Here is a 12704-nt window from a genome sequence, read left to right as displayed (position 1 = left end):
GAGTTTCATCATGTTGTTTTTGCACTATTATGTTCCGCCACATGTTGTTATTACATGGGTTGATTAAGGTAAACATTAGGCTGACATGTGGGGCCAGAGCTGAAACTCTTCTGGGCCAGTACAGGACCACCATTGTATCTGCAGCTGGCCTTGTGCTGGCCCATGTGTGGGCCACTTCTGGCAAACCTGATCTGGGCCACCAAAGGGCCGTCATACTTTGCGGTATGTGGGCCATGTGTAAGCACATTGTGTGGGCCAGATCAGGGCCATAACAATTTTACTGTGTGGGTAATAGTTTATGTTACACTTCTTTTGCTCCAAATCACATTTTATTCACTACTGTTGTGTTTCTACATCATTGTAAATAAAGTCATTGTCCACACCACAGCTCAGAGTCTGTCTTGGGTTCACTCCACGCTCTGGCGACAGCCCTGACACTTGATTAGATGTTATGGCTTTGTTCCACTGCGGTTATCAAAGGTCATGACTAAGATTCATCTTGGTATCTGTTACTGGCCCACGTTTGTTCTTTAGTTAATTATATATTTGCAAGTTGAAAACAACATGCATGAGATAGCAGTGGGACACATATTTGTGTTGAAGGGCTTTATTTTGTTTTGATAATTTGATTTCTGGATTTCACAGCAGTTTCACATGCTGACTGTTGGAATTGATGTTTTTATATTGTCATTTATGCTTAGAAATATATATATATACATTTGTATGCTGATAAAAATCAGATCCTTGTTAGGTCTGATAAGATTCTGTGTGCGCTTGTGTACCATCAGATGAGAGGAAGCAGTCTCGATGTTATAATTCTATTATAGCTTTTGAAACCAGACGGTTCCATTTTCTTAAAGGTTCGAGAGGTCACACCTTTAAATATGTATTTGAGACATGACCTATTGCAGGTTCATGTTTTTATATTTTAGTAAGACGTTTACTTCCGCTTTTCTGCATACAGTTTAAGTTCATTCAAAGGTCGTATGTCTGTGTATAGTTTGGCTGGAAACACACACACACACACACACACATTCACCCACACACAGACACTGATGTTGTTCAGAGATGTTGCTTAAGAATGTCACGTGTATTTGTAATTGCATATTCATGAATGATTGCTTGCTGACAATAAAAAGGGCTGTAGCGAAGGAATCAGGCGAAGTTGGTTGAGTTCAGGTGAAGGAATCTTTTCCTCAGCTTTGACTGACTTCTCTCACGAGCCACAAAGACAAAGAGCTCTGTCTTGACTTGTTTTGTCGTGCAGTTAGTTGGTCTCGTGTTCCAGCGGGGTTTGTGCCTAGATAAACCCAACACTGACGTTGGACACACTAGTATGGAAGCCCGTTTCCGCCACTAAAAAAAAAAAAAAGGATCCATAACTCAAAATTTCAAGTTATTTTCTCAAAATTCTGAGTTACTTTCTCGAAATTTCGATTTATTAACTCAAAATTTTGAGAAAAGTAACTCTAAATTTCGAGTTAGCGCTGCCAATCAGTAATCTACGTGAATGATGTCATTTCCTCGTTACCCGGAAGCTGAAGCCCTCAGCTACAAATGCTACAGCTAAGCTACCGGTATTACATCCAGTCGTGAATGCACAGATTGCTGAGTGTTTTCAGCCTGGCTTCACAAATGATGAAATCCCTGTGTTATTAGCTGAATCACATGGTGTTACTATCAGCAAACGTACTCGTGAAAGCGCCAATTTGTTGCGATCCGTTTTTGAGTGCGCGTTCCTCTGCGCCATATGCTTCCGGGTAACAAGAAAGGGACCTCATTCACGTATATTTTTGATTGGCAGAGCTAACTCGAAATTTTGAGAAAAGTAACTCGAAATTTTGAGAAAAGTAACTTGAAATTTTGAGTTATATTTCTCGAAATTTCGAGTTACTTTTCTCGAAATTTCGAGTTATGGATACTAGCTTTTTTGTTTTTATTTAGTGGCGGAAACGGGCTTCCATACACTGGAGACTGCAGATTCTGCGTCTTGTTTCACATGTAAGGACGTGATGGTCTCTAGCCTGAGCGGTAGGTACCGATCACTAACATCAACAGCAAGAACTTAAAGCATGCATCTCCAGCTCAGTACAGACCAAACATGATCCCAAAGTTAAACAAACATGAGATAAAACCATAGACAAAGATGGACTTGGTGAAATCTGGAAGTAGTAACTGCTGTTCGTTGCCATACTGCCACCTTGTGACGGAAGTTGGTAACATCAGGAAAGTGTGACTTACCTTAATCAAGAACATTCACCAAAACACAGATTCAAAAGTAAAAGACAAGAGAACATGTTTACGGTCAGCCTAACATCCTGAGAGGAAACTTAGTTCAGATGGAAAACTCCATTGTTGAATTAAGTTTATGATTTAACCACACGGGTGTACTGGTGAAGGTGAAGGATTTCTCAAGTTTTGCTTTGTACTGTGGTAGTTTTCTCCCTGAATATTAACAGTGATAGTTTGTCAGGTGTAACATAGTCAAGTAGTTGTAATGTGGCTATATTATCATGTTCACTGTGGATGTGATGGGATGTTCAGTTATGTTTTAGTCTCTAGTCCAGGTCGGCCGTAATCAGCATTAGGTTTTGAAGATGTCCAGTGCTTGTCAAGACTATTTAAACACAAGGACAATTCAGTTTCAAATTATAGGATGATCCAATATTCCAGTTTAAGACAAAGTAATCATTGAAGCTAGAATTTAACAGTGAAAAAAGACAGAAGGGGAAATTTAATTATTTTACTAATTCTAACTTCATGTTTTCATTGGAAGCTGAATTTGTTACTGTCAAAGAGATGTATTACAGTGACTCGCTGACTTTGAAGACTTAATTAAAATGAAATTTTTTTGAGTAATGTCATGTTTTCTTTTCAGTCAAACAAAATGTTATTTTTCATTATGATGCATTGTGAAATTTCCTTTGTGTTTTTTTTTTTATATCAGCTCATTTGACTGGAGTACCATCAATTACAGTTTCACTCTATGAGTGTGTGTGTGTGTGTGTGTGTGTGTGTGTGTGTGTGTGTGTGTGTGTGTGTGTGTGTGTGTGTGTGTGTGTGTGTGTCCTCAGTGAACTGTATCAGTCTCTGCAGTATCTTCCAGCTGCAGCAGTCACTTCACTTTCTGTTCAGTCTGACTGAGGGAGGTTTTTGTACAACTGTTTTTCACTGTGTGAACACATCCTGATTGTTAGGATAGTGAAAACTCTGACAGTAATAAACTGCTGCATCTTCAGCCTGGACTCCACTGATGGTCAGAGTGAAGTCAGAGTTTGATCCACTGCCTGTAAAACGATCTGGAATCCCTGATTGTCGAGTGGTAGCAAGGTAAATGAGACGTTTGGGGGGGTTTCCATCTACCTGTTGGTACCAGTGTAAACGGTTGGAGTCATAAACATTCTGACTGGTCCTACACTTGATGTTCACAGTTGCTCCCACAGCAGAGCTCACTGCTCCAGGCTGAGTCACTGTGATCTGTCCTCTGGACTCTGAGGACACAGAGACAAAAACATAAAGCAGCTTCATGGTTTTGTGGGCTTCATTTCAGAGGGACAGATGTTGATAGAGGAGAGGAGTTTGATTCTCTGGACTTTACCTGTGAAGCAGCAGCAGAGGAGAGTCCAGATGAGGACGCAGATCAAAGTCATGTTTTTGATGAGGAGGATTTCTGTGGCTTCTGTTGTGATGAAGGACAGCTGTCAGTCATCCAGTGTTCAACTCTCAGGACTATAAACTCTCCCAGAGCACTGGAGCATGGTGCTGCTGATGCAAAGTGCCTCTCTATGGAAATGCCTTTTTTTGCACAGTAATCCATCCATATACAAAAGTTTGCATGAAAAAATGTTAATACTTCACCAAGTGTAAATTTTTCAGTTAGCAAGAAAATATCATTACTTATTAATTTTTCATTTCTGTAATTTAATAATTATAATTTGTGCACATTTGTCTATTTAAGAAAAAAATTCTGCTATAATTGCTGATTATGCGTGGGGTAGAATAACACAATCTTTATGTAAATATACTAATAGATTTGCTGCAGACTAAAAGTAAGTGAAGGTACAACCCACTGGACCATATTCAACAGGGACACACTTCACATAGGATTCATTACGTCTGGCTAAAATTAATGTAAAGGATCACACTTAATGACCGTGGACTTATACTTTAGTATTCATAAATCAATGTAAAATGTTATTAGTTATTTATCTTAGGAGTCTGGAAATAAAGCGACTGGACCTCTGTAAGTTCTTGAGGATGTTTCATCCGAGAAGTTTCTTTGGTTCTAAAAGGCAAATGGTGGAAAGTCCCAGATTTTAAGCCCCAGTGGGAGTTTCCCCTTAAGAGGGACATTGATCCACCATTGATTATGTGCCCCATCACACGAGCCAACCAAAATATGTTGAAGATCACAATGAGTTAAATTTCCAGTTTTTCCTGTAATCCTAATTTCTCTAAATGTCTAAATGTCTATCTGTAAAGACTGTTAACATAGTACTGAGTAAGGAGGGACTCTGTGACTCATCTGCTGCTCTAGTTTCTAGTCAGACGTTGCCAGGACAGGACCCTTCATCCCTTAAAATGATGAAGCAAATCTGTCAGTTAAAACTCATTTTAAACTGAGCTAAGTCATAAATACAGTTATAGCATTTGTATAAAACTAAAATGCTTGAAAATCAGAAGAAAACTCAGCAACCTTTGATGATTTTAATTCAAATTAAGATAAATACCTCTGGCTGCGTAGACAATGCTCATGTTGCAGGAGTAATGTCCTTGGTTTGACTCTATGCTTTTTTCTTGAAGCTTCTTTATTGAGCTCGACTTCTGTGAAATGTGTCACATGTAAAGCATTTAATTTATTAATAAACTACAATAAACCTTTCAATTGATCAGCCGTGGACGTGTCTGTAAAGCTGTATAAAAGTGCTGCTCTCTGGTGGCCTGTGTGTGGTATTACACACACGTGCTGCTCAGAGCTGTTACTGAAGCACTCACTATAATCAGTTATTCATCATATGGCTATAATGTAAATGCTTGAGGAATAATCTTTATTATATAGTTTTTATAAATTGTATTTTTCTTTGAATCAGATAGAGGCTCGCTTTATTTTTGAAACTACGTTTTGTCTGCATCTGGGTCTACCTCATTCTTCACACTGGCGCACCCCGCCGTGACAGACTCTTCCCATCAGAGGATGTATGTGTGGGTGTTTCTCTCTCGTCCCTCACAGGTGCCTGCTGAGTGGTTGGGTTGACTGATTCCTGTTCCCAAACTGGAAAACTGGATGGACAGAGAGCTCTTAACTACCAGATGACTGACAGCCACATCACCCCTCTCTCCTGGGCCTCCCCCACTGAACAAACAGATTAGGGATGTTTAGAAATCTTTTGTTTCAATAATTTGGCACAGCTCACTGCCAAAGTTAATAAATGGGTGTACTGCATTCACACTTGTTTTTGGTTTTGGCTTATTCTTGGGTGGAGTTGGAGTCGGGAGACAAATTCTTGTTACACCGAGGATGTAATACACTTTTACATAATTTAGTGAGCATCAAAAAACAGCACTTACTATTGAAAAAGTACAATTATTCAGCACTTACTGCACCTTACTGAGTGCTGGCATTTCAATCTTTCTCACTACTCTGTGTACAGAAATCTGTACATTACAGAGAGTGCAAGCATGCACATTTTTTGTTTTCGTCAGCCAAAAAGTTTACTGATCTTTGAGAAAATTATTTAACTTTAATAACTATATGTTCTAACTAGGGACCGAAAGTGCTTAAAATCTCAGAGAAGCGGTGTAGGTGAGGTAGAAAGTCATTAGGATTACATGTTACATATCACACATTGACTCACTTTGTCTTAGATAAGTGTGTGTGTGTGTGTGGGGGGGTCAAGATGTGACCCCATAAAGACTTCCCTAATCCTGCTGGTCTGGAAGTCCAGCAGTTCATCTAAACAAAAGGCACTTGAACTAAAACGTATATTGGTGTGTTTGATATACCATAAAACAATAAAGGAAGGTACGACCTCTCTCGTGCCCCCAGAATGTGAGTGTGCATGCCAGAACACTCTGGAAGGCACGCAGAGTCTTTACAGACTGCTCAGGATCAAACCTCTTTCAATATGCAATTGATTGTAAAACTAAGCATATATGAGCAAATATTTCTACGCATAAATGACAATCCAATAATATAAACCTGACAGAACCGTTTTGAAATTTTCTACAAAGTTTGAATAAAGTTAACTGTGTGTGTGTGTGTGTGTGTGTGTGTGTGTGTGTGTGTGTGTGTGTGTGTGTGTGTGTGTGTGTGTGTGTGTGTCCTCAGTGAACTGTATCAGTCTCTGCAGTATCTTCCAGCTGCAGCAGTCACTTCAGTTTCTGTTCAGTCTGACTGAGGGAGGTTTTTGTACGACTGTTTTTCACTGTGTGAACACATACTGACTGTTAGGATAGTGCCAACTCTGACAGTAATAAACTGCTGCATCTTCAGCCTGGACTCCACTGATGGTCAGAGTGAAGTCAGAGTTTGATCCACTGCCTGTAAAACGAGCTGGAATCCCTGATTGTCGATTGCTAGCATAGTAAATGAGCAGTTTAGGAACTCCTCCATCTTTCTGTTGGTACCAGTGTAAATAGTGCGTACTTCCAGAAGCATGAACATTCTGACTGGTCGTACACTTGATGCTCACAGTTCCTCCCACAGCAGAGCTCACTGCTCCAGGCTGAGTCACTGTGATCTGTCCTCTGGACTCTGAGGACACAGAGACAAAAACATAAAGCAGCTTCATGGTTTTGTGGGCTTCATTTCAGAGGGACAGATGTTGATAGAGGAGAGGAGTTTGATTCTCTGGACTTTACCTGTGAAGCAGCAGCAGAGGAGAGTCCAGATGAGGACGCAGATCAAAGTCATGTTTTTGATGAGGAGAATTTCTGTGGCTTCTGTTGTGATGAAGGACAGCTGTCAGTCATCCAGTGTTCAACTCTCAGGACTATAAACTCTCCCAGAGCACTGGAGCATGGTGCTGCTGATGCAAAGTGCCGCTCTATGCAAATGCTCTGACTGTAAGACAGATTCAGTTGGTCTGAAGAATCATTTATAAGTGGATCTATCAGTTTATTGCAGTTATTTTTGGGAATATTTCAAGCTTTTTTCTTTCCTTTCCTTTTTGTTTTGGTTTAATTTTTTTGGTGGGGGGTATCTTAACCCAAGTAATCACCTTTCTACCATAGGAAAGAAGTTTGAAGAAGCTGCTGCAATTAAAATGTAATTAAATTAAAATTAAAATATGCTTTTATATTCTTTGGAAGACTACAGGGAGACTTCACTTACATGTCATAAATACTGTGTTTTTCCAGTTTGTGTTTTATCGAGTATTATGCTAACCCGCAGTGAGGTAGTTTATTTTATTTAGGACATGACAGCAAAGCTTAGGAAATATCATTTTGTGATTCTCATTATAGCTTTAACACTTATTGCTTTAACAGCAGGATGGTCCTGGGTTCATCCAGGCTGGGGACTTTCTTTGTGGAGGGTGCAGGTTCCTCCAGTGTTTCTGTGGGCTCTCTCCGGTTTCCTTCCACATCCAAAGACATGCAGATACTGTGGTTATGTTAACTAGTGACTCTAAATTGATCAAACGTGAAAATGTGAGTATGAATGGTTGTCCATCTCTTTATCTATCCTGGGTGTATCCTGTCTCTTTTCCCAATAGCATCTGAGAGAGGCTCCACCATCCTCTTCACTTAGTCCTGAATCTGCATGGACCCACATGCTCCTGGTGTCACGATCTGGTTACAGGGACTCAAACGCAGAGCGGTTAGGTGTCTCCAAGGTGTAGTTTATTTACAGTGCCAGTGCAATATATGTACAGTGAAGGGATCCAAAACTCCGGGGAATCACAGGGTAGCTCTCTCACACTCGCTCACGTCTTCTTTGCTCACACTCACACACGTTCACACGGCAGGGAGATCGCAGGTCCGGGGGGGGGGGGGCGGGGGGGGGGAGATCTGAGGCAGAAGAGAAGGAAAGTCACCAACTAATCACAAATCACAAATTATGAAGCACAAGTCCACAGGAGCTGTGAGAACACTAACGTCAGTAGTACAATCATCCAGCGACGAGAGGATCTGTGTTCCAGCCTCAAATAGTGCTCCCGGTGATGACAGGTGATTGTTGTCAGGTGTGTGTGTGGGCCAAGGGCGGGAGCCCACAGTGAGCTCCGCCCAGGCAGAGAGGGAGAGAACAGAAACAGCAAATGTAGCCTTGTGGGGCCGACCGGGCAGGCACGTAGACCATGACACCTGGTCCTGAATAATTCTGATATTTTAATAGAACAGAGCAGAACTTAACTAAACTTCATGCAAGAGTGAAAATGTCAGGATAAGACACATTGCTTGACTCATGAAGTCAACTTTTGCATGAAATGAAACTTGAGAAAACTGATAATTAAAAGTCAAAGGCATTTTGAAGCAGCTCAAACTATAAACATTAATGTGATTCAGGCACTGTTGGAAATCTCTATATCATAATTGTGTCATAACCCATCAGTATTTCAAAGTGTATGCTCTCCTGCTCCCTTTAAGTCACTGTAATCCACTTTTTCAACAAACTCATTAGTTCCTGGATGTTTTCAAAATAAAAGCTTTCTACCATCTTACTTTTCAGAAACACTTTATTTCTACAGGTTTTCCTTGTGAAACAGTTGTGGGAACTAAAAAATATTCAGTTCAGTCCAATTCAGTTTTATTTATGTAACATCAACTCACAACAGTCACTATTGTAACATAAAAAAGACTTACAAGAATACAGGACAACCCCAACAATCAGAGAGCCCCCTATGAGCAAATATTTTTCAGGATGATTTTTGATGACGATACTAATAGCATGAGATGTCACATCATTTAAAATTCTAAAGGTTTCGTGCATTTCCAACAATATCAGCTGTAAAAGTAATTCTGTGAATATGATCGTCCTTATCAATCATAACTATTCAAACACAGTAAAGTCCTCAATTTTAAATCACTACATTATTTTCCACGAGCAATTGTGTTTACAGAGTTCACACTAAATATTTGAGCATATTATTCTCAATGAAGATTAAAAGCCTCAATGTGCTCATTCTAGTGACATTTTTTATGACTTGTTATTTATTCACTTCCTGAATGTGACACTGCAGATAGTAAAGGTATGGATGGATGTTTTGACGCTAATTTATTCTGAAAGCAGAAATATTTCAGCAATATAAAGTGTGTGTGTGTGTGTGTGTGTGTGTGTGTGTGTGTGTGTGTCCTCAGTGAACTGCATCAGTCTCTGCAGTATCTTCCAGCTGCAGCAGTCACTTCACTTTCTGTTCAGTCTGACTGAGGGAGGTTTTTGTACGACTGTTTTTCACTGTGTGAACACAGCTTGACTGTTCAGCCAGTGAAAACTCTGACAGTAATAAACTGCTGCATCTTCAGCCTGGACTCCACTGATGGTCAGAGTGAAGTCAGAGTTTGATCCACTGCCTGTAAAACGAGCTGGAATCCCTGATGCTTGAGTGCTAGCAGCATAAATGAGCAGTTTAGGAACTCCGCCATCTTTCTGTTGGTACCAGGCTAAACGGTGATTGTTGCTATAAACATTAACATTCTGACTGGTCCTACACTTGATGCTCACAGTTGCTCCCACAGCAGAGCTCACTGCTCCAGGCTGAGTCACTGTGATCTGTCCTCTGGACTCTGAGGACACAGAGACAAAAACATAAAGCAGCTTCATGGTTTTGTGGGCTTCATTTCAGAGGGACAGATGTTGATAGAGGAGAGGAGTTTGATTCTCTGGACTTTACCTGTGAAGCAGCAGCAGAGGAGAGTCCAGATGAGGACGCAGATCAAAGTCATGTTTTTGATGAGGAGGATTTCTGTGGCTTCTGTTGTGATGAAGGACAGCTGTCAGTCATCCAGTGTTCAACTCTCAGGACTATAAACTCTCCCAGAGCACTGGAGCATGGTGCTGCTGATGCAAAGTGCCTCTCTATGGAAATCATCTGACTGACTCCAGCAGAGACTTGGATCAGTGTGATGTGTCTAAAAAGAGTTGTCATGGCATATTTGGCATGTGACTCACATGAACCCTTCATGATTTATAGACAGATGAGAAAGTTTGTCAAAATTTACTCGTGCAGTGAGGAGATGTGAAGGCTTTTCTCCTGCAGGGGCATTTTGCTGAAATGATTCAAGACCACTTGTCATTGTCCTGGTTCATTCGACCAAGCGGTTTGCGTTTCCTGTGTTTTTGTCATTTTTTTGTATTATGTTCAGTCTACTTGTTTATGTTAAGGATCATTCTTTAATGCCTGCATTGTTCTGTTTAGATTTGGTTATTAGATTTCCCCTTGTGTCGTTGCCCTTTGTGTCTCCCTCTGTGTGTCTGTGTTTATATTGTGGTGTGAGTTCTTGTGCCTTGTTTCTCCTCCGTGTGTTTCATTCCGTCATGTTTATCTATGTTTCCCAGCCCGTCGTGTCTGCTCTCTCCCTCGTGTTCCCTCACTCCCTTTCGTCTGCCTCTTCTCCGCTCCCGCATCATGTTTCCTGTTTTATTGTGAAGGTCTTGTGTTTCCATGGTCGTTTTGTCTCGTTGTGGTTATTCGTGTTAGCTGGGTTCCTCGTGTGTTCTCGTTATCCCTCTGTGTATTTAGGTCAGCGTCTCCCTCAGTCCTGTGTTGCGTCCTCCCTCATGGCTGTGTTTCCCTGTGTGCCTCTTTGTGTTTGTAGTTTATACTTCCCCCAGTCTAGTTTTGTTTTGTATTTCCATTCAGCAAATAAAGCTGGTTTTTGATTTTACGTCCTGTTTCTGGGAGTCTGCATTTGAGTCTTTTCCTGCCTGCCTGCTCAGCCGTTTCATGACACCACTTGTTCTTTGACATAAATCATATAAAGTGTCCTTCAAGTCCTTCAGACTTTAAGACAGTTGAACATCTGTGGGTGAATTTGGATCGATGTGTTAGAGTTAAAAGACTCCAAATTTGGTAAATATAGCTTGAGAGAAACAATGACACATGGCATATTAGACGATGTCATTATTTATTCACCAAAGACTAATGAACTCACGACTCTTCAGTTTAATTTGAAACACAGCATGGAATCATTTACTTGATAGAAATGTGAAATATTCGACCCATAACAGAGACATTTTATTTTTCCGCGGGAACTCCGCTGTGTGCGACTCAGGCAGCTTACCAGTTGTTGTTGTTGTTTGCCAGTTTTTCTTGTGGATGAGTGTTGTGTTATGTCAGGCGGTTTACTGATAATCAGCTTATTTGTGGTCTTTTATCTCCTTTTGCTTTGAACACACTCAAGTCACGACTGACATGTAACATGTTCAAGTGGCTTTATTGTCATTTCAGCCATATACAGTGGTGCAGTACACAGTGAAATGAGACAGCGTTCCTCCAAGACCCTGGTGCTACATATAACAGTAAATCAACATAGGACTATAATAAAGTGCAAGTATACAAGAACTACAAAAACAGAACAGAGTGATACAGACACAAGACAGTGCAACAGAAAAGTGCACAGTACTTTTCTACAAATTATGCAATTATGATGCCGTTATTATTTCACACTAAAATCTTTTTGAGCATTTTCTTTCAATGAAACTTAAATTTTTAAAACTTTTTTTTTGAAATTTTTCTTCAAAAACAGTTCATTGATGGCACATTTTTGTTTCTATGTTTTAACCTTTTGCCAAAGTATCTGCAAATAATTTGTCATCCATTTCATTTCGCCTTTGATGAAGATTTAAAATTACTATACTGCCATATGGTTACCATTTAACCATACTCTAAAACAGGGGTGGGCAATTCCAGGCCTCGGGCGCCGGTGTCCTGCGGGTTTAAGATCTCACCTTGGGTCAACACACCTGAATCACATAATTGGTTCGTTACCAGGCCTCTGGAGAACTTCAGGACATGTTGAGGAGCTAATTTAGCCATTTAAATCAGCTGTGTTGGTTCAAGGACACATCTAAAACCTGCAGGGACACCGGCCCTCGAGGCCTGGAGTTGCCCACCCCTGCTCTAAAAGCATGCTGACCACGTTGGGCTCAGTTTATGAGATTTAATTTGTAATTAAGTTATTTTTATTTTTCCCAAATATACCAAAAATAAGTTTGTTTGTTTTTTTCCATTTTTACATACAAAATTGTTTAATTTTTGAGTTTTGATAAAATTCTGACAAATTTATTTTTCTGATTATTTTAATTGTAATTGTAGAACTAAGTAATAGTTCACAGATTACAGACGAGGACATCAGAAGTCAAAGAAACACTTTAATATTTTTATCTTTGGTACTGAAATTCGTCAGTTGCCATGGTTCAGCAGTGAAGCCTTTCAGTTACCATGGTTACCAAGCTCAGAGAGGGAAGTGAAACATCTGGAGATCAGTTTCACCCAAACTCCCAGTTTCTCTAACATCTCTCTCTCTCTCTCTGCAGTGGGTCGAGTCCCCCCCTCCCTGACCGTGCTGGCGCCCTCTAGTGAGGAGCTGCAGCAGGGGAAGGCTACAGTCATGTGTGTGGCCAACAAGGGCTTCCCCTCAGACTGGAGGCTGTCCTGGAAGGTGGATGGCAGTGGCAGCATCAGCTGGGAGGAGAGCAGGAGCCCCGGGGCGCTGCAGAATGACGGCCACTACAGCTGGAGCAGCACCCTGAGGCTCCCTGCAGA

The sequence above is a fragment of the Astatotilapia calliptera genome, chromosome 22 (genome assembly GCF_964374335.1).
Source record: "Astatotilapia calliptera chromosome 22, fAstCal68.1, whole genome shotgun sequence".
NCBI classification, from domain to species: Eukaryota; Metazoa; Chordata; class Actinopteri; order Cichliformes; family Cichlidae; genus Astatotilapia; species Astatotilapia calliptera.
Note: the sequence above shows the minus strand (reverse complement) of the source record.